The sequence below is a fragment of the Schistocerca piceifrons genome, chromosome 2 (assembly GCF_021461385.2).
Source record: "Schistocerca piceifrons isolate TAMUIC-IGC-003096 chromosome 2, iqSchPice1.1, whole genome shotgun sequence".
In the NCBI taxonomy this organism is placed as follows: domain Eukaryota; kingdom Metazoa; phylum Arthropoda; class Insecta; order Orthoptera; family Acrididae; genus Schistocerca; species Schistocerca piceifrons.
Genome location: NC_060139.1, coordinates 1024603783 through 1024624957, shown reverse-complemented (window position 1 = coordinate 1024624957; position 21175 = coordinate 1024603783). Strand labels below are relative to the sequence as shown.

The window sequence follows — 21175 nt, the reverse complement described above, 5'->3', positions numbered from 1 at the left end:
GTTGTGGCATGTCATATATTGGTCAGAGAATCAGGACTGTGGAAAATAGGTGTATTGAACATAAGGCTCACACACGCTTACAACAGCCGAGCAAATCCGCTATTGCAGAACATTGCCTTGACACCGGTCATCCTATAGAATACATCAACACGCAGATTCTGGTTTGCACATCCAGCTATTGGGATAGTGTTATTAAGGTAGCTGTTGAAATCAGACGATCAAGCAACCTTATTAACAGAGATGGTGGATTTTGTTTAAATGCTGCTTGGAAACCGGCTCTGTCTCTCATCAAAAAACAGAAGGACAGAATTAGTGCTACCTCACCTGTTGATTAATAGTAATTATCGATATTTCTGATGTTGGTTATCTTTGGCTGTGTTGACACTTGTTCTGTGTGTGGTGTCTTCCTTCTTTCTCCTTTGTGAACCGAGGTATTAAATTTGCTTGCACATTTTTTCTTCCTTGCGAATGGCAGAGTGTGCTCCTGTCGAAATATCGGCGGTGTTCGACAACGTCACCCGGCAGTAAACCCGTAAGTTATTTGAACATTCGATTCGTCGGGAAAAGTTGAAGTCTCATATAATTTGGATAATCATGGAAGACAGCAGACCAGGAACACCAAGGTAAAGGCTAGGAAAGTGTGAGTCCAAACAATTGATGAAACTTTTTCCAGTTGACAATTGTCTCCATCACATTGGATGGATTTACAACGGCTTAACGGTTTCATCTCGTACGAGTTGTTACCATAACCGTGGTATCTCGTTACAAAAGTAATACTCAGAGAATCACCTAATGTCCATGTGGTGTCTTCCTTGTTTCTCCTTTGTCAACCGAGGTATTAAATTTGATTGCACATTTTTTCTTCCTTGCATTTGTGCCTTGAGAATGGCAGAGTGTGCTCCTGTCGAAATATCGGCGGTGTTCGACAACGTCACTCGGCAGTAAACCCGTGAGTTATTTGAACATTCGATTCGCCGGGAAACGTTGAGGTCTCATATAATTTGGCTAATCATGGAAGACAGCAGACCAGGAACACCAAGGTAAAGGCTAGGAAAGTGTGAGTCCAAACAATTGATGAAACTTTTTCCAGTTGACAATGTCTCCATCACATTGGATGGATTTACAACGGCTTAACGGTTTCATCTCGTACGAGTTGTTACCATAACCGTGGTATCTCGTTACAAAAGTAATACTCAGAGAATCACCTAATGCCCATGTGGTGTCTTCCTTGTTTCTCCTTTGTGAACCGAGGTATTAAATTTGCTTGCACATTTTTTCTTCCTTGCATTTGTGCCTTGAGAATGGCAGAGTGTGCTCCTGTCGAAATATCGGCGGTGTTCGACAACGTCACCCGGCAGTAAACCCGTAAGTTATTTGAACATTCGATTCGCCGGGAAAAGTTGAGGTCTCATATAATTTGGCTAATCATGGAAGACAGCAGACCAGGAACACCAAGGTAAAGGCTAGGAAAGTGTGAGTCCAAACAATTGATGAAACTTTTTCCAGTTGACAATTGTCTCCATCACATTGGATGGATTTACAACGGCTTAACGGTTTCATCTCGTACGAGTTGTTACCATAACCATGGTATCTCGTTACAAAAGTAATACTCAGAGCATCACCTAATGCCCATGTGGTGTCTTCCTTGTTACTCCTTTGTGAACCGAGGTATTAAATTTGCTTTCACATTTTTTCTTCCTTGTATTTGTGCCTTGAGAATGGCAGAGTGTGTTCCTGTCGAAATATCGGCGGTGTTCGACAACGTCACCCGGCAGTAAACCCGTAAGTTATTTGAACATTCGATTCGCCGGGAAAAGTTGAGGTCTCATATAATTTGGCTAATTATGGAAGACAGCAGACCAGGAACACCAAGGTAAAGGCTAGGAAAGTGTGAGTCCAAACAATTGATAAAACATTTTCCAGTTGACAATTGTCTCCATCACATTGGATGGATTTACAACGGCTTAACGGTTTCATTTCGTACGAGTTGTTACCATAAGCGTGGTATCTCGTTACAAAAGTAATACTCAGAGCATCACCTAATGCCCATGTGGTGTCTTCCTTGTTTCTCCTTTGTGAACCGAGGTATTAAATTTGCTTTCACATTTTTTCTTCCTTGTATTTGTGCCTTGAGAATGGCAGAGTGTGCTCCTGCCGAAATATCGGCGGTGTTCGACAACGTCACCCGGCAGTAAACCCGTAAGTTATTTGAACATTCGATTCGCCGGGAAACGTTTGAGGTCTCATATAATTTGGCTAATCATGGAAGACAGCAGACCAGGAACACCAAGGTAAAGGCTAGGAAAGTGTGAGTCCAAACAATTGATGAAACTTTTTCCAGTTGACAATTGTCTCCATCACATTGGATGGATTTACAACGGCTTAACGGTTTCATCTCGTACGAGTTGTTACCATAACCGTGGTATCTCGTTACAAAAGTAATACTCAGAGAATCACCTAATGCCCATGTGGTGTCTTCCTTGTTTCTCCTTTGTGAACCGAGGTATTAAATTTGCTTGCACATTTTTTCTTCCTTGCATTTGTACCTTGAGAATGGCAGAGTGTGCTCCTGTCGAAATATCAGTGGTGTTCGACAACGTCACCCGGCAGTAAACCCGTAAGTTATTTGAACATTCGATTCGCCGGGAAAATTTGAGGTCTCATATAATTTGGCTAATCATGGAAGACAGCAGACCAGGAACACCAAGGTAAAGGCTAGGGAAGTGTGAGTCCAAACAATTGATGAAACTTTTTCCAGTTGACAATTGTCTCCATCACATTGGATGGATTTACAACGGCTTAACAGTTTCATCTCGTACGAGTTGTTACCATAACCGTGGTATCTCGTTACAAAAGTAATACTCAGAGAATCACCTAATGCCCATGTGGTGTCTTCCTTGTTTCTCCTTTGTGAACCGAGGTATTAAATTTGCTTGCACATTTTTTCTTCCTTGCATTTGTGCCTTGAGAATGGCAGAGTGTGCTCCTGTCGATATATCGGCGGTGTTCGACAACGTCACCCGGCAGTAAACCCGTAAGTTATTTGAACATTCGATTCGTCGGGAAAAGTTGAAGTCTCATATAATTTGGATAATCATGGAAGACAGCAGACCAGGAACACCAAGGTAAAGGCTAGGAAAGTGTGAGTCGAAACAATTGATGAAACTTTTTCCAGTTTACAATTGTCTCCATCACATTGGATGGATTTACAACGGCTTAACGGTTTCATCTCGTACGAGTTGTTACCATAACCGTGGTATCTCGTTACAAAAGTAATACTCAGAGAATCACCTAATGCCCATGTGGTGTCTTCCTTGTTTCTCCTTTGTGAACCGAGGTATTAAATTTGCTTGCACATTTTTTCTTCCTTGCATTTGTACCTTGAGAATGGCAGAGTGTGTTCCTGTCGAAATATCGGCGGTGTTCGACAACGTCACCCGGCAGTAAACCCGTAAGTTATTTGAACATTCGATTCGCCGGGAAAAGTTGAGGTCTCATATAATTTGGCTAATCATGGAAGACAGCAGACCAGGAACACCAAGGTAAAGGCTAGGAAAGTGTGAGTCCAAACAATTGATGAAACTTTTTCCAGTTGACAATTGTCTCCATCACATTGGATGGATTTACAACGGCTTAACGGTTTCATCTCGTACGAGTTGTTACCATAACCGTGGTATCTCGTTACAAAAGTAATACTCAGAGAATCACCTAATGCCCATGTGGTGTCTTCCTTGTTTCTCCTTTGTGAACCGAGGTATTAAATTTGCTTGCACATTTTTTCTTCCTTGCATTTGTGCCTTGAGAATGGCAGAGTGTGCTCCTGTCGAAATATCGGCGGTGTTCGACAACGTCACCCGGCAGTAAACCCGTAAGTTATTTGAACATTCGATTCGCCGGGAAAAGTTGAGGTCTCATATAATTTGGCTAATCATGGAAGACAGCAGACCAGGAACACCAAGGTAAAGGCTAGGAAAGTGTGAGTCCAAACAATTGATGAAACGTTTTCCAGTTGACAATTGTCTCCATCACATTGGATGGATTTACAACGGTTTAACGGTTTCATCTCGTACGAGTTGTTACCATAACCGTGGTATCTCGTTACAAAAGTAATACTCAGAGCATCACCTAATGCCCATGTGGTGTCTTCCTTGTTTCTCCTTTGTGAACCGAGGTATTAAATTTGCTTTCACATTTTTTCTTCCTTGTTTTTGTGCCTTGAGAATGGCAGAGTGTGCTCCTGTCGAAATATCGGCGGTGTTCGACAACGTCACCCGGCAGTAAACCCGTAAGTTATTTGAACATTCGATTCGCCGGGAAACGTTTGAGGTCTCATATGATTTGGCTAATCATGGAAGACAGCAGACCAGGAACACCAAGGTAAAGGCTAGGAAAGTGTGAGTCCAAACAATTGATGAAACTTTTTCCAGTTGACAATTGTCTCCATCACATTGGATGGATTCACAACGGCTTAACGGTTTCATCTCGTACGAGTTGTTACCATAACCGTGGTATCTCGTTACAAAAGTAATACTCAGAGAATCACCTAATGCCCATGTGGTGTCTTCCTTGTTTCTCCTTTGTGAACCGAGGTATTAAATTTGCTTGCACATTTTTTCTTCCTTGTATTTGTGCCTTGAGAATGGCAGAGTGTGCTCCTGTCGAAATATCGGCGGTGTTCGACAACGTCACCCGGCAGTAAACCCGTAAGTTATTTGAACATTCGATTCGCCGGGAAAAGTTGAGGTCTCATATAATTTGGCTAATCATGGAAGACAGCAGACCAGGAACACCAAGTAAAGGCTAGGAAAGTGTGAGTCCAAACAATTGATGAAACTTTTTCCAGTTGACAATTGTCTCCATCACATTGGATGGCTTTACAACGGCTTAACGGTTTCATCTCATACGAGTTGTTACCATAACCGTGGTATCTCGTTACAAAAGTAATACTCAGAGAATCACCTAATGTCCATGTGGTGTCTTCCTTGTTTCTCCTTTGTCAACCGAGGTATTAAATTTGATTGCACATTTTTTCTTCCTTGCATTTGTGCCTGAGAATGGCAGAGTGTGCTCCTGTCGAAATATCGGCGGTGTTCGACAACGTCACTCGGCAGTAAACCCGTGAGTTATTTGAACATTCGATTCGCCGGGAAACGTTGAGGTCTCATATAATTTGGCTAATCATGGAAGACAGCAGACCAGGAACACCAAGGTAAAGGCTAGGAAAGTGTGAGTCCAAACAATTGATGAAACTTTTTCCAGTTGACAATTGTCTCCATCACATTGAATGGATTTACAACGGCTTAACGGTTTCATCTCGTACGAGTTGTTACCATAACCGTGGTATCTCGTTACAAAAGTAATACTCAGAGAATCACCTAATGCCCATGTGGTGTCTTCCTTGTTTCTCCTTTGTGAACCAAGGTATTAAATTTGCTTGCACATTTTTTCTTCCTTGCATTTGTACCTTGAGAATGGCAGAGTGTGCTCCTGTCGAAATATCGGCGGTGTCCGACAACGTCACCCGGCAGTAAACCCGTAAGTTATTTGAACATTCGATTCGCCGGGAAAAGTTGAGGTCTCATATAATTTGGCTAATCATGGAAGACAGCAGACCAGGAACACCAAGGTAAATGCTAGGAAAGTGTGAGTCCAAACAATTGATGAAACTTTTTCCAGTTGACAATTGTCTCCATCACATTGGATGGATTTACAACGGCTTAACGGTTTCATCTCGTACGAGTTGTTACCATAACCGTGGAATCTCGTTACAAAAGTAATACTCAGAGAATCACCTAATGCCCATGTGGTGTCTTCCTTGTTTCTCCTTTGTGAACCGAGGTATTAAATTTGCTTGCACATTTTTTCTACCTTGCATTTGTGCCTTGAGAATGGCAGAGTGTGCTCCTGTCGAAATATCGGCGGTGTTCGACAACGTCACCCGGCAGTAAACCCGTAAGTTATTTGAACATTCGATTCGCCGGGAAAATTTGAGGTCTCATATAATTTGGCTAATCATGGAAGACAGCAGACCAGGAACACCAAGGTAAAGGCTAGGAAAGTGTGAGTCCAAACAATTGATGAAACTTTTTCCAGTTGACAATTGTCTCCATCACATTGGATGGATTTACAACGGCTTAACGGTTTCATCTCGTACGAGTTGTTACCATAACCGTGGTATCTCGTTACAAAAGTAATACTCAGAGAATCACCTAATGCCCATGTGGTGTCTTCCTTGTTTCTCCTTTGTGAACCGAGGTATTAAATTTGCTTGCACATTTTTTCTTCCTTGCATTTGTGCCTTGAGAATGGCAGAGTGTGCTCCTGTCGAAATATCGGCGGTGTTCGACAACGTCACCCGGCAGTAAACCCGTAAGTTATTTGAACATTCGATTCGCCGGGAAAAGTTGAGGTCTCATATAATTTGGCTAATCATGGAAGACAGCAGACCAGGAACACCAAGGTAAAGGCTAGGAAAGTGTGAGTCCAAACAATTGATGAAACTTTTTCCAGTTGACAATTGTCTCCATCACATTGGATGGATTTACAACGGCTTAACGGTTTCATCTCGTACGAGTTGTTACCATAACCGTGGTATCTCGTTACAAAAGCAATACTCAGAGCATCACCTAATGCCCATGTGGTGTCTTCCTTGTTACTCCTTTGTGAACCGAGGTATTAAATTTGCTTGCACATTTTTTCTTCCTTGTATTTGTGCCTTGAGAATGGCAGAGTGTGTTCCTGTCGAAATATCGGCGGTGTTCGACAACGTCACCCGGCAGTAAACCCGTAAGTTATTTGAACATTCGATTCGCCGGGAAAAGTTGAGGTCTCATATAATTTGGCTAATCATGGAAGACAGCAGACCAGGAACACCAAGGTAAAGGCTAGGAAAGTGTGAGTCCAAACAATTGATAAAACATTTTCCAGTTGACAATTGTCTCCATCACATTGGATGGATTTACAACGGCTTAACGGTTTCATCTCGTACGAGTTGTTACCATTAGCGTGGTATCTCGTTACAAAAGTAATACTCAGAGCATCACCTAATGCCCATGTGGTGTCTTCCTTGTTTCTCCTTTGTGAACCGAGGTATTAAATTTGCTTTCACATTTTTTCTTCCTTGTATTTGTGCCTTGAGAATGGCAGAGTGTGCTCCTGTCGAAATATCGGCGGTGTTCGACAACGTCACCCGGCAGTAAACCCGTAAGTTATTTGAACATTCGATTCGCCGGGAAACGTTTGAGGTCTGATATAATTTGGCTAATCATGGAAGACAGCAGACCAGGAACACCAAGGTAAAGGCTAGGAAAGTGTGAGTCCAAACAATTGATGAAACTTTTTCCAGTTGACAATTGTCTCCATCACATTGGATGGATTTACAACGGCTTAACGGTTTCATCTCGTACGAGTTGTTACCATAACCGTGGTATCTCGTTACAAAAGTAATACTCAGAGAATCACCTAATGCCCATGTGGTGTCTTCCTTGTTTCTCCTTTGTGAACCGAGGTATTAAATTTGCTTGCACATTTTTTCTTCCTTGCATTTGTACCTTGAGAATGGCAGAGTGTGCTCCTGTCGAAATATCAGTGGTGTTCGACAACGTCACCCGGCAGTAAACCCGTAAGTTATTTGAACATTCGATTCGCCGGGAAAATTTGAGGTCTCATATAATTTGGCTAATCATGGAAGACAGCAGACCAGGAACACCAAGGTAAAGGCTAGGAAAGTGTGAGTCCAAACAATTGATAAAACATTTTCCAGTTGACAATTGTCTCCATCACATTGGATGGATTTACAACTGCTTAACAGTTTCATCTCGTACGAGTTGTTACCATAAGCGTGGTATCTCGTTACAAAAGTAATACTCAGAGCATCACCTAATGCCCATGTGGTGTCTTCCTTGTTTCTCCTTTGTGAACCGAGGTATTAAATTTGCTTTCACATTTTTTCTTCCTTGTATTTGTGCCTTGAGAATGGCAGAGTGTGCTCCTGTCGAAATATCGGCGGTGTTCGACAACGTCACCCGGCAGTAAACCCGTAAGTTATTTGAACATTCGATTCGCCGGGAAACGTTTGAGGTCTCATATAATTTGGCTAATCATGGAAGACAGCAGACCAGGAACACCAAGGTAAAGGCTAGGAAAGTGTGAGTCCAAACAATTGATGAAACTTTTTCCAGTTGACAATTGTCTCCATCACATTGGATGGATTTACAACGGCTTAACGGTTTCATCTCGTACGAGTTGTTACCATAACCGTGGTATCTCGTTACAAAAGTAATACTCAGAGAATCACCTAATGCCCATGTGGTGTCTTCCTTGTTTCTCCTTTGTGAACCGAGGTATTAAATTTGCTTGCACATTTTTTCTTCCTTGCATTTGTACCTTGAGAATGGCAGAGTGTGCTCCTGTCGAAATATCAGTGGTGTTCGACAACGTCACCCGGCAGTAAACCCGTAAGTTATTTGAACATTCGATTCGCCGGGAAAATTTGAGGTCTCATATAATTTGGCTAATCATGGAAGACAGCAGACCAGGAACACCAAGGTAAAGGCTAGGAAAGTGTGAGTCCAAACAATTGATAAAACATTTTCCAGTTGACAATTGTCTCCATCACATTGGATGGATTTACAACGGCTTAACGGTTTCATCTCGTACGAGTTGTTACCATAAGCGTGGTATCTCGTTACAAAAGTAATACTCAGAGCATCACCTAATGCCCATGTGGTGTCTTCCTTGTTTCTCCTTTGTGAACCGAGGTATTAAATTTGCTTGCACATTTTTTCTTCCTTGCATTTGTACCTTGAGAATGGCAGAGTGTGCTCCTGTCGAAATATCAGTGGTGTTCGACAACGTCACCCGGCAGTAAACCCGTAAGTTATTTGAACATTCGATTCGCCGGGAAAATTTGAGGTCTCATATAATTTGGCTAATCATGGAAGACAGCAGACCAGGAACACCAAGGTAAAGGCTAGGAAAGTGTGAGTCCAAACAATTGATGAAACTTTTTCCAGTTGACAATTGTCTCCATCACATTGGATGGATTTACAACGGCTTAACGGTTTCATCTCGTACGAGTTGTTACCATAACCGTGGTATCTCGTTACAAAAGTAATACTCAGAGAATCACCTAATGCCCATGTGGTGTCTTCCTTGTTTCTCCTTTGTGAACCGAGGTATTAAATTTGCTTGCACATTTTTTCTTCCTTGCATTTGTACCTTGAGAATGGCAGAGTGTGCTCCTGTCGAAATATCAGTGGTGTTCGACAACGTCACCCGGCAGTAAACCCGTAAGTTATTTGAACATTCGATTCGCCGGGAAAATTTGAGGTCTCATATAATTTGGCTAATCATGGAAGACAGCAGACCAGGAACACCAAGGTAAAGGCTAGGAAAGTGTGAGTCCAAACAATTGATAAAACATTTTCCAGTTGACAATTGTCTCCATCACATTGGATGGATTTACAACGGCTTAACGGTTTCATCTCGTACGAGTTGTTACCATAAGCGTGGTATCTCGTTACAAAAGTAATACTCAGAGCATCACCTAATGCCCATGTGGTGTCTTCCTTGTTTCTCCTTTGTGAACCGAGGTATTAAATTTGCTTGCACATTTTTTCTTCCTTGCATTTGTACCTTGAGAATGGCAGAGTGTGCTCCTGTCGAAATATCAGTGGTGTTCGACAACGTCACCCGGCAGTAAACCCGTAAGTTATTTGAACATTCGATTCGCCGGGAAAATTTGAGGTCTCATATAATTTGGCTAATCATGGAAGACAGCAGACCAGGAACACCAAGGTAAAGGCTAGGAAAGTGTGAGTCCAAACAATTGATAAAACATTTTCCAGTTGACAATTGTCTCCATCACATTGGATGGATTTACAATGGCTTAACAGTTTCATCTCGTACGAGTTGTTACCATAAGCGTGGTATCTCGTTACAAAAGTAATACTCAGAGCATCACCTAATGCCCATGTGGTGTCTTCCTTGTTTCTCCTTTGTGAACCGAGGTATTAAATTTGCTTTCACATTTTTTCTTCCTTGTATTTGTGCCTTGAGAATGGCAGAGTGTGCTCCTGTCGAAATATCGGCGGTGTTCGACAACGTCACCCGGCAGTAAACCCGTAAGTTATTTGAACATTCGATTCGCCGGGAAACGTTTGAGGTCTCATATAATTTGGCTAATCATGGAAGACAGCAGACCAGGAACACCAAGGTAAAGGCTAGGAAAGTGTGAGTCCAAACAATTGATGAAACTTTTTCCAGTTGACAATTGTCTCCATCACATTGGATGGATTTACAACGGCTTAACGGTTTCATCTCGTACGAGTTGTTACCATAACCGTGGTATCTCGTTACAAAAGTAATACTCAGAGAATCACCTAATGCCCATGTGGTGTCTTCCTTGTTTCTCCTTTGTGAACCGAGGTATTAAATTTGCTTGCACATTTTTTCTTCCTTGCATTTGTACCTTGAGAATGGCAGAGTGTGCTCCTGTCGAAATATCAGTGGTGTTCGACAACGTCACCCGGCAGTAAACCCGTAAGTTATTTGAACATTCGATTCGCCGGGAAAATTTGAGGTCTCATATAATTTGGCTAATCATGGAAGACAGCAGACCAGGAACACCAAGGTAAAGGCTAGGAAAGTGTGAGTCCAAACAATTGATAAAACATTTTCCAGTTGACAATTGTCTCCATCACATTGGATGGATTTACAACGGCTTAACGGTTTCATCTCGTACGAGTTGTTACCATAACCGTGGTATCTCGTTACAAAAGTAATACTCAGAGCATCACCTAATGCCCATGTGGTGTCTTCCTTGTTTCTCCTTTGTGAACCGAGGTATTAAATTTGCTTTCACATTTTTTCTTCCTTGTATTTGTGCCTTGAGAATGGCAGAGTGTGCTCCTGTCGAAATATCGGCGGTGTTCGACAACGTCACCCGGCAGTAAACCCGTAAGTTATTTGAACATTCGATTCGCCGGGAAACGTTTGAGGTCTCATATAATTTGGCTAATCATGGAAGACAGCAGACCAGGAACACCAAGGTAAAGGCTAGGAAAGTGTGAGTCCAAACAATTGATGAAACTTTTTCCAGTTGACAATTGTCTCCATCACATTGGATGGATTTACAACGGCTTAACGGTTTCATCTCGTACGAGTTGTTACCATAACCGTGGTATCTCGTTACAAAAGTAATACTCAGAGAATCACCTAATGCCCATGTGGTGTCTTCCTTGTTTCTCCTTTGTGAACCGAGGTATTAAATTTGCTTGCACATTTTTTCTTCCTTGCATTTGTGCCTTGAGAATGGCAGAGTGTGCTCCTGTCGAAATATCGGCGGTGTTCGACAACGTCACCCGGCAGTAAACCCGTAAGTTATTTGAGCATTCGATTCGCCGGGAAAAGTTGAGGTCTCATATAATTTGGCTAATCATGGAAGACAGCAGACCAGGAACACCAAGGTAAAGGCTAGGAAAGTGTGAGTCCAAACAATTGATGAAACTTTTTCCAGTTGACAATTGTCTCCATCACATTGGATGGGTTTACAACGGTTTAACGGTTTCATCTCATACGAGTTGTTACCATAACCGTGGTATCTCGTTACAAAAGTAATACTCAGAGAATCACCTAATGCCCATGTGGTGTCTTCCTTGTTTCTCCTTTGTGAACCGAGGTATTAAATTTGCTTGCACATTTTTTCTTCCTTGCATTTGTACCTTGAGAATGGCAGAGTGTGCTCCTGTCGAAATATCGGCGGTGTCCGACAACGTCACCCGGCAGTAAACCCGTAAGTTATTTGAACATTCGATTCGCCGGGAAAATTTGAGGTCTCATATAATTTGGCTAATCATGGAAGACAGCAGACCAGGAACACCAAGGTAAAGGCTAGGAAAGTGTGAGTCCAAACAATTGATAAAACATTTTCCAGTTGACAATTGTCTCCATCACATTGGATGGATTTACAACGGCTTAACGGTTTCATCTCGTACGAGTTGTTACCATAAGCGTGGTATCTCGTTACAAAAGTAATACTCAGAGCATCACCTAATGCCCATGTGGTGTCTTCCTTGTTTCTCCTTTGTGAACCGAGGTATTAAATTTGCTTGCACATTTTTTCTTCCTTGCATTTGTACCTTGAGAATGGCAGAGTGTGCTCCTGTCGAAATATCAGTGGTGTTCGACAACGTCACCCGGCAGTAAACCCGTAAGTTATTTGAACATTCGATTCGCCGGGAAAATTTGAGGTCTCATATAATTTGGCTAATCATGGAAGACAGCAGACCAGGAACACCAAGGTAAAGGCTAGGAAAGTGTGAGTCCAAACAATTGATAAAACATTTTCCAGTTGACAATTGTCTCCATCACATTGGATGGATTTACAATGGCTTAACAGTTTCATCTCGTACGAGTTGTTACCATAAGCGTGGTATCTCGTTACAAAAGTAATACTCAGAGCATCACCTAATGCCCATGTGGTGTCTTCCTTGTTTCTCCTTTGTGAACCGAGGTATTAAATTTGCTTTCACATTTTTTCTTCCTTGTATTTGTGCCTTGAGAATGGCAGAGTGTGCTCCTGTCGAAATATCGGCGGTGTTCGACAACGTCACCCGGCAGTAAACCCGTAAGTTATTTGAACATTCGATTCGCCGGGAAACGTTTGAGGTCTCATATAATTTGGCTAATCATGGAAGACAGCAGACCAGGAACACCAAGGTAAAGGCTAGGAAAGTGTGAGTCCAAACAATTGATGAAACTTTTTCCAGTTGACAATTGTCTCCATCACATTGGATGGATTTACAACGGCTTAACGGTTTCATCTCGTACGAGTTGTTACCATAACCGTGGTATCTCGTTACAAAAGTAATACTCAGAGAATCACCTAATGCCCATGTGGTGTCTTCCTTGTTTCTCCTTTGTGAACCGAGGTATTAAATTTGCTTGCACATTTTTTCTTCCTTGCATTTGTACCTTGAGAATGGCAGAGTGTGCTCCTGTCGAAATATCAGTGGTGTTCGACAACGTCACCCGGCAGTAAACCCGTAAGTTATTTGAACATTCGATTCGCCGGGAAAATTTGAGGTCTCATATAATTTGGCTAATCATGGAAGACAGCAGACCAGGAACACCAAGGTAAAGGCTAGGAAAGTGTGAGTCCAAACAATTGATAAAACATTTTCCAGTTGACAATTGTCTCCATCACATTGGATGGATTTACAACGGCTTAACGGTTTCATCTCGTACGAGTTGTTACCATAACCGTGGTATCTCGTTACAAAAGTAATACTCAGAGCATCACCTAATGCCCATGTGGTGTCTTCCTTGTTTCTCCTTTGTGAACCGAGGTATTAAATTTGCTTTCACATTTTTTCTTCCTTGTATTTGTGCCTTGAGAATGGCAGAGTGTGCTCCTGTCGAAATATCGGCGGTGTTCGACAACGTCACCCGGCAGTAAACCCGTAAGTTATTTGAACATTCGATTCGCCGGGAAACGTTTGAGGTCTCATATAATTTGGCTAATCATGGAAGACAGCAGACCAGGAACACCAAGGTAAAGGCTAGGAAAGTGTGAGTCCAAACAATTGATGAAACTTTTTCCAGTTGACAATTGTCTCCATCACATTGGATGGATTTACAACGGCTTAACGGTTTCATCTCGTACGAGTTGTTACCATAACCGTGGTATCTCGTTACAAAAGTAATACTCAGAGAATCACCTAATGCCCATGTGGTGTCTTCCTTGTTTCTCCTTTGTGAACCGAGGTATTAAATTTGCTTGCACATTTTTTCTTCCTTGCATTTGTGCCTTGAGAATGGCAGAGTGTGCTCCTGTCGAAATATCGGCGGTGTTCGACAACGTCACCCGGCAGTAAACCCGTAAGTTATTTGAGCATTCGATTCGCCGGGAAAAGTTGAGGTCTCATATAATTTGGCTAATCATGGAAGACAGCAGACCAGGAACACCAAGGTAAAGGCTAGGAAAGTGTGAGTCCAAACAATTGATGAAACTTTTTCCAGTTGACAATTGTCTCCATCACATTGGATGGGTTTACAACGGTTTAACGGTTTCATCTCATACGAGTTGTTACCATAACCGTGGTATCTCGTTACAAAAGTAATACTCAGAGAATCACCTAATGCCCATGTGGTGTCTTCCTTGTTTCTCCTTTGTGAACCGAGGTATTAAATTTGCTTGCACATTTTTTCTTCCTTGCATTTGTACCTTGAGAATGGCAGAGTGTGCTCCTGTCGAAATATCGGCGGTGTCCGACAACGTCACCCGGCAGTAAACCCGTAAGTTATTTGAACATTCGATTCGCCGGGAAAAGTTGAGGTCTCATATAATTTGGCTAATCATGGAAGACAGCAGACCAGGAACACCAAGGTAAAGGCTAGGAAAGTGTGAGTCCAAACAATTGATGAAACTTTTTCCAGTTGACAATTGTCTCCATCACATTGGATGGATTTACAACGGCTTAACGGTTTCATCTCGTACGAGTTGTTACCATAACCGTGGTATCTCGTTACAAAAGTAATACTCAGAGCATCACCTAATGCCCATGTGGTGTCTTCCTTGTTACTCCTTTGTGAACCGAGGTATTAAATTTGCTTGCACATTTTTTCTTCCTTGTATTTGTGCCTTGAGAATGGCAGAGTGTGTTCCTGTCGAAATATCGGCGGTGTTCGACAACGTCACCCGGCAGTAAACCCGTAAGTTATTTGAACATTCGATTCGCCGGGAAAAGTTGAGGTCTCATATAATTTGGCTAATCATGGAAGACAGCAGACCAGGAACACCAAGGTAAAGGCTAGGAAAGTGTGAGTCCAAACAATTGATAAAACATTTTCCAGTTGACAATTGTCTCCATCACATTGGATGGATTTACAACGGCTTAACGGTTTCATCTCGTACGAGTTGTTACCATAAGCGTGGTATCTCGTTACAAAAGTAATACTCAGAGCATCACCTAATGCCCATGTGGTGTCTTCCTTGTTTCTCCTTTGTGAACCGAGGTATTAAATTTGCTTTCACATTTTTTCTTCCTTGTATTTGTGCCTTGAGAATGGCAGAGTGTGCTCCTGTCGAAATATCGGCGGTGTTCGACAACGTCACCCGGCAGTAAACCCGTAAGTTATTTGAACATTCGATTCGCCGGGAAAAGTTGAGGTCTCATATAATTTGGCTAATCATGGAAGACAGCAGACCAGGAACACCAAGGTAAAGGCTAGGAAAGTGTGAGTCCAAACAATTGATGAAACTTTTTCCAGTTGACAATTGTCTCCATCACATTGGATGGATTTACAACGGCTTAACGGTTTCATCTCGTACGAGTTGTTACCATAACCGTGGTATCTCGTTACAAAAGTAATACTCAGAGAATCACCTAATGCCCATGTGGTGTCTTCCTTGTTTCTCCTTTGTCAACCGAGGTATTAAATTTGCTTGCACATTTTTTCTTCCTTGCATTTGTACCTTGAGAATGGCAGAGTGTGCTCCTGTCGAAATATCAGTGGTGTTCGACAACGTCACCCGGCAGTAAACCCGTAAGTTATTTGAACATTCGATTCGCCGGGAAAATTTGAGGTCTCATATAATTTGGCTAATCATGGAAGACAGCAGACCAGGAACACCAAGGTAAAGGCTAGGGAAGTGTGAGTCCAAACAATTGATGAAACTTTTTCCAGTTGACAATTGTCTCCATCACATTGGATGGATTTACAACGGCTTAACAGTTTCATCTCGTACGAGTTGTTACCATAACCGTGGTATCTCGTTACAAAAGTAATACTCAGAGAATCACCTAATGCCCATGTGGTGTCTTCCTTGTTTCTCCTTTGTGAACCGAGGTATTAAATTTGCTTGCACATTTTTTCTTCCTTGCATTTGTGCCTTGAGAATGGCAGAGTGTGCTCCTGTCGATATATCGGCGGTGTTCGACAACGTCACCCGGCAGTAAACCCGTAAGTTATTTGAACATTCGATTCGCCGGGAAAAGTTGAGGTCTCATATAATTTGGCTAATCATGGAAGACAGCAGACCAGGAACACCAAGGTAAAGGCTAGGAAAGTGTGAGTCCAAACAATTGATGAAACTTTTTCCAGTTGACAATTGTCTCCATCACATTGGATGGATTTACAACGGCTTAACGGTTTCATCTCGTACGAGTTGTTACCATAACCGTGGTATCTCGTTACAAAAGTAATACTCAGAGAATCACCTAATGCCCATGTGGTGTCTTCCTTGTTTCTCCTTTGTGAACCGAGGTATTAAATTTGTTTGCACATTTTTTCTTCCTTGCATTTGTACCTTGAGAATGGCAGAGTGTGCTCCTGTCGAAATATCAGTGGTGTTCGACAACGTCACCCGGCAGTAAACCCGTAAGTTATTTGAACATTCGATTCGCCGGGAAAATTTGAGGTCTCATATAATTTGGCTAATCATGGAAGACAGCAGACCAGGAACACCAAGGTAAAGGCTAGGAAAGTGTGAGTCCAAACAATTGATGAAACTTTTTCCAGTTGACAATTGTCTCCATCACATTGGATGGATTTACAACGGCTTAACGGTTTCATCTCGTACGAGTTGTTACCATAACCGTGGTATCTCGTTACAAAAGTAATACTCAGAGAATCACCTAATGCCCATGTGGTGTCTTCCTTGTTTCTCCTTTGTGAACCGAGGTATTAAATTTGCTTGCACATTTTTTCTTCCTTGCATTTGTACCTTGAGAATGGCAGAGTGTGCTCCTGTCGAAATATCAGTGGTGTTCGACAACGTCACCCGGCAGTAAACCCGTAAGTTATTTGAACATTCGATTCGCCGGGAAAATTTGAGGTCTCATATAATTTGGCTAATCATGGAAGACAGCAGACCAGGAACACCAAGGTAAAGGCTAGGAAAGTGTGAGTCCAAACAATTGATGAAACTTTTTCCAGTTGACAATTGTCTCCATCACATTGGATGGATTTACAACGGCTTAACAGTTTCATCTCGTACGAGTTGTTACCATAACCGTGGTATCTCGTTACAAAAGTAATACTCAGAGAATCACCTAATGCCCATGTGGTGTCTTCCTTGTTTCTCCTTTGTGAACCGAGGTATTAAATTTGCTTGCACATTTTTTCTTCCTTGCATTTGTGCCTTGAGAATGGCAGAGTGTGCTCCTGTCGAAATATCGGCGGTGTTCGACAACGTCACCCGGCAGTAAACCCGTAAGTTATTTGAACATTCGATTCGCCGGGAAAAGTTGAGGTCTCATATAACTTGGCTAATCATGGAAGACAGCAGACCAGGAACACCAAGGTAAAGGCTAGGAAAGTGTGAGTCCAAACAATTGATGAAACTTTTTCCAGTTGACAATTGTCTCCATCACATTGGATGGATTTACAACGGCTTAACGGTTTCATCTCGTACGAGTTGTTACCATAACCGTGGTATCTCGTTACAAAAGTAATACTCAGAGAATCACCTAATGCCCATCTTGATCAATATAATGTCAAATAGGCAATATGGGTGTTAGAAAACTGACAGACCTGATACTGATTCTGATGACGACTCGTAAACACTATATTGTTATAAGTACATCCAGTGTGATCAAGACACCTGCGAGAAAAAAGGTATTTCCCAAAACAGTTCGCATGCTCCAAACTGACAATGTCAAATTTCACTGAATCTCTTTCCGTGTCAGTTTCAAGAGACTGCACTATTATATTTCAATATCTATCATGCTTTTAACATAATAATGTAGAAAGTGATCATTTTCGATAAGTTGTACATTTTCTTTATCGATTAGGTTTCCTGTTTCGAAACGGAAGCTTTATTTTGATCTCATAGGTGTAATTATGTACAACTTGTGAAGAAACATGACGGCCGATAAACGAGTCGAAGGCCATGAAAGGTAAAGAGTGGTTGAAAAGGCAATGAGACAGCTTTTTAGCCTATTCCCGAGGTTATTCAACCTGTACATTGGGCAGGCGGTAAAAGAAGCGAAAGCAAAATTTGGAGAAGGAATTAAAGTTCACAGAGAAAAAAATTAAAACTTTGAGGTCTGCTGATGTCATTGTAATTCTGCCAGAGAGAGCAAAGGAGTTGGAAGAACTGTTGAACGGAAAGGATAGTGTGTTGAAAGGAGGATATAAGATGAATATTAAGAAAACTCAAATATGGTTAAAGGAATGTAGTCGAATTAAATCAGGTGATGCTGAGGGAATTAGGTTAGGAAATGAGACACTTAAAGTAGTAGGCAGAGAAATAACTGATAATAGGCGAAGTATAGGGGGGTATACAATGTAAGCTGGAAATGACAAGCAAAGTGTTTCTGGAAGAAGAGAAATTTGATAACATCGAATATGGGTTTAAATGTTAGGGAGTCTTTTCTGAAGGCCTTTTGTCTGAGAGTAGCCTAATATGGGAGTGAAACATGGATGATAAGCAGCTGACAGAAGAAGAGAGTAAAAGATTTTGAAATGCGGTGCTACAGAAGAATTATGAAGATCGAATGGATGGATCATGGGGACTACTGAGGAGATAATGAATAGAACTGGGGAGAAAAGAAATCTGTGGCATAACTTGAAGGGAGCGGTTGATAGGGCACATTCTGAAGAAAGGAATCGTTAATTTAGTACTGAAAGGAAGTTGGGGGGGGGGGGGGGGGGGGAGTAAAATTGTAGATGGAGACCAAGAGACGAGTGCAGTAAGTAGAGTCAAATAACTATGGGCTCCAGCAGTTATATGGAGATGAAGGGGCTTGCACAGCATAGAGCAGCGTGGAGAGCTGCATCAAACCAGTCTTCAGATTTAAGACTACTACAACAACAACCAACGGTATAATTTCACATGTTGACTATCATTATACGAGGGTAAGTCAATTATTACTCGCAATTTAGTTATATTTTTGTTTATTTTGGTAGTACTATAATTTCACGTTGATGACGCATGCTTTGTTTATTTGTTGTTATATCTTTGCATTTTTCAAGCTGCTAGGTTAGTTTCGTTACCGCTGCCGTGATGTTAATCATGGGTGCTCCACTGTCTATTTGCAACAAAGAAGAGCAACGTTGAGTGATCCGTTTTTTTTTTGTGGTCGGAAGGCGTATCAGGGGCCGAAATTCATAAAAGACTTTCGGTACACTACGGGAACAGTGTGTTGCTACAACTGAGTGTCTACGAGTGGATTGAAAAATTCCGAAATGGTCGCACAAGTGTTACGCACAATGAAGGAGCCGGACGACCGTTTACCGCCACAAACGAAGAAACCATTGAGCGTTCACGTGAAATGATTCTCTTGGACAGACGATTAACTATTGACGAAGTGGCACATCGTGTGCAAAATTAGTCACGGTTCTGCCAACGAAATCGTCCACAACAGACTTGGGTTTCTTAAAGTTTGAGCAAGATGAGTCCCAAAACAACTCACACAGTTGCATAAACAAACATCAACAAAAAAAAAAAAAACATTTGGATCGCTATGGTAACAAAGGGGACAACTTCTTAGACAGGATCATTACTGGTGACGAAACATGGATCCATCATTACGAGCCGGAGAGTAAACGGCAGAGTATGGAATGGAAACATCCAAATTCGCCGTGCAAGAAAAAGTTCAAGACCCACAGTCAGCAGGAAAACTGATGCTTACAGTTTTTTGGGACGCGCAATATCCAGTACTGGGACATTTTGGGGAAAGGAGTACAACAATAAACAGTGTACGTTACAGTGAGATGCTTACTGCCAGGCTAAAGCCTGCAATTCGAAGCAATCGCCGAGGATTGCTGCCCGCAACTCGTGGTCGTTCGGTAGCGTTCTCGCTTCCCACGCCCGGGTTCCCGGGTTCGATTCCCGGCGGGGTCAGGGATTTTCTCTGCCTCGTGATGGCTGGGTGTTGTGTGATGTCCTTAGGTTAGTTAGGTTTAAGTAGTTCTAAGTTATAGGGGACTGATGACCATAGATGTTAAGTCCCATAGAGCTCAGAGCCATTTGAACCATTTTTCGAGGATTGCTGTCAAAAGGTGTTGTGTTGTTGCACGGCAATGCCCGTCCGCATACTGCTGCCCACACTGCTGAAACGCTCCAGAAACTCAAATTTGAAGTACTGGATCATCCTCCATATAGTCCCGATCTAGCCCCTTCTGACTATCACTTGTTTGCACCACTCGTAAAGGCATTAACGGGCCGTCGATTTGCCTCGGACGAAGCAGTGAAAGAAGCGGTGCATTCCTCTCTCGCGGCTGAACCGAGAACCTTCTTTTATGAGGGCATCACGAAGCTTGTACAACGATGGACCAAGTGTGTTGAATCGCAAGGAGACTATGTCGAAAAATGATGTTCTTGTAAGTTTCCTATTTGATTACTGAGCCGGTGGGTTTCTGGCGCCAGGCGATATCGATTCTTACTTCCATCTTTGATCGTTCCTGTGCCCTGTTCTCTTTGCCTCTTTGAGGCACGTTATTTATGGTGGCGCGCGTGAACAGGTCGAGGAGAGTGGGTCCGCGCATGAGCCGAGTCAGTCTGTGACGTGACGTGCATTCGATGTTGTTGTGGGTAGTTGTCGACACCATGTCACGTGGCCCGGCCGTATGCCGTGAGGACCAGTTGAGTTGGAGCAACGAAGAAGCATGGGCCGCTGCCGGAAAGTATTAAAGTTGTATTGACACGGTTGGCCAGTGGCGACCAGGATTTGCTAATAGCTCGAGAGCTATGTGGATGGATGGCGTGTGAATTTCACATGAAGAAGCAAAAAATTAATCGCTAAGCTTTCGTGGTGGGTTCCTCCTTCTATATATAGTGAATACTATTGCGTACTTAAGGACTGTTGACTGTTGCAGTTGCTCGTGCTAGTGGCCAGCAAAACATTCACTGCAGTGGTGGTGAGGCGAGCTATGATCTGGAACGGCCAAGAAATTATGTTACTAAAGTGGCTAGAAACAGCGCTTCGCATTAGTAAGTTTGGATTTGGTGCTTAGTGGCATGCTGAAGGTGGCTGGTTCACTTGAACGTCATTTCTTAATTTAGTTATAGATTTAGAATTTTCTGGTTTTACGAATTAGTGGTAGTTGTTGTTTCTTAATAATTTGTTGAGTGTATGGATTGTCCCGTTAGGAGCTTAGTAGCTAGATTTTTCTTTTGGATCAAAGGAAACTAAGCTCCTTAATTCTGTTCATGGGTTAACTTGTA

At 42.3% G+C, this 21175-nt stretch overlaps 1 protein-coding gene across 1 annotated transcript in view; it reads right to left on the bottom strand.

Moving 5' to 3' along the window:
• Positions 1–21175, bottom strand: part of LOC124776085 (venom carboxylesterase-6-like) — a 173411-nt gene that overhangs the window by 10711 nt on the left and 141525 nt on the right. The window lies entirely within an intron of this gene.